Source organism: Takifugu rubripes, unplaced genomic scaffold (assembly GCF_901000725.2).
Source record: "Takifugu rubripes unplaced genomic scaffold, fTakRub1.2, whole genome shotgun sequence".
Taxonomy (NCBI): Eukaryota; Metazoa; Chordata; class Actinopteri; order Tetraodontiformes; family Tetraodontidae; genus Takifugu; species Takifugu rubripes.
The window spans coordinates 25001-27229 of record NW_021821631.1 but is presented as its reverse complement, the minus strand read 5'-3'; the positions used below and the strand labels follow the sequence as shown (position 1 = coordinate 27229).

At 42.4% G+C, this 2229-nt stretch overlaps 1 non-coding gene across 1 annotated transcript; it reads right to left on the bottom strand.

The window, feature by feature from the left end:
- Nucleotides 1–1112: 1112 nt before the first annotated feature.
- On the bottom strand, nt 1113–1231 carry LOC115248263 (5S ribosomal RNA). Its single transcript, XR_003887197.1, has one exon. It is a non-coding gene; the product is annotated as a 5S ribosomal RNA (ribosomal RNA).
- Between the last annotated feature and the right edge of the window lie 998 nt (nt 1232–2229).

Sequence of the window (2229 nt, the reverse complement as noted above, 5' to 3'; positions counted from 1 at the left end):
CCGACCCTGCTTAGCTTCCGAGATCGGACGAGATCGGGCGTTCTCAGGGTGGTATGGCCGTAAGCGAGAGCAGGTGCAAGAAAATGGCCTTTTGAAGTTAATACACTCAAACTTATTTTCTTGAAACACTTATTCTGGTGGAGGTTGTCCATTTTGCTTTGTCACAGTCCAAACCTCAATGTTGGAGCAGCCTCCAATCCATTCCCCCCAAAAGAAAAGGCTATAGAGGCCTATGAGCGTCATATCATCAAATCTGCCTCGAACGGCTCTTGGATGAGAGGTGAAACGCCTTCAAAACAATCAAACAAGATTCAACTCCGATAAATGAAATCAACTTAAAAGCAATGTGCCATGGCCGGGAATCGATCCCGGACCGGTGCGGGCCAGTTGACAATTGCTGTAACAGACAATCTGATTGAAACCTCCTGAAGACCCCAGAGGGAGAGTTCGAATCCAGCTTTGGGCATTATCAAACAGAAGATATTTGATTGAAAAATTCACGATCATAAAAATGTTTAAAGAGCATAGCAGTGTCTGTGAGGTTTATGAGCCACAAATGCTGCTCTTTTTAGGAGCACAGCCATCTATTAAACTGTAGTTTGTGTCATGGCATAGTTTTATTGACAAATTCTAAATTGCAAGTAGCAGATATGAACAGGGAAATGCTACGTTATCTGCTTATTCTGCTACAAATAATCTGATGAGATAGGTGTGGAGTTAATTCAGTTGGGGATACACAGATGGAATATTAGTGTTGTTAGTATGATACTTGAGTTCTTTAGATATTGTTTTCAATTCAGGAATCTGCCGCCTTGAGTTGGCTTTTTTTGAAGACAGAAATGTGACAATAGTGTGGACCAAAGTGGGAAATTCAATTTTATTTAAACACAAACACACACGGACGGACGCGCGCGCGCGCACACACACACACACACAACACACACACACACACACACACACACGCGCACTCATAAAATATTAAATCTCAAACGATGTACAATAGTGCAAATTAAATGTCAATGTTAGAAGTACTTAAGAAGTGAATTACATCTGGCTGGATAATTATCAGGAACACTGCCGGCCTCTGCTTGACCCAGTGGAAGAGTGCAAAAAGCTTACAGCACCTGGTATTCCCAGGCGGTCTCCCATCCAAGTACTAACCAGGCCCGACCCTGCTTAGCTTCCGAGATCGGACGAGATCGGGCGTTCTCAGGGTGGTATGGCCGTAAGCGAGAGCACGTGCAAGAAAATGGCCTTTTGAAAGTTAATACACTCAAACTTATTTTCTTGAAACACTTATTCTGGTGGAGGTTGTCCATTTTGCTTTGTCACAGTCCAAACCTCAATGTTGGAGCAGCCTCCAATCCATTCCCCCCAAAAAGAAAGGCTATAGAGCCTATGAGCGTCATATCATCAAATCTGCCTCGAACGGCTCTTGGATGAGAGGTGAAACGCCTTCAAAACAATCAAAACAAGATTCAACTCCGATAAATGAAATCAACTTAAAGCAATGTGCCATGGCCGGGAATCGATCCCGGGCCGGTGCGGGCCAGTTGACAATTGCTGTAACAGACAACCTGATTGAAACCTCCTGAAGACCCCAGAGGGAGAGTTCGAATCCAGCTTGGGCATTATCAAACAGAAGATATTTGATTGAAAAAGTCATGATCATAAAAATGTTTTTAAAGAGCATAGCAGTGTCTGTGAGGTTTATGAGCCACAATGCTGCTCTTTTTAGGAGCACAGCCATCTATTAAACTGTAGTTTGTGTCATGGCATAGTTTTATTGACAAATTCTAAATTGCAAGTAGCAGATATGAACAGGGAAATGCTACGTTATCTGCTTATTCTGCTACAAATAATCTGATGAGATAGGTGTGGAGTTAATTCAGTTGGGGATACACAGATGGAATATTAGTGTTGTTAGTATGATACTTGAGTTCTTTAGATATTGTTTTCAATTCAGGAATCTGCCGCCTTGAGTTGGCTTTTTTTGACGACAGAAATGTTGACAATAGTGTGGACCAAAGTGGGAAATTCAATTTTATTTAAACACAAACACACACGGACGGACGCGCGCGCGCGCACACCACACACACACACACACACACACACACACACACACACACACACACACACACACACACACACACGCGCACTCATAAAATATTAAATCTCAAACGATGTACAATAGTGCAACATTAAATGTCAATGTTAGAAGTACTTAAG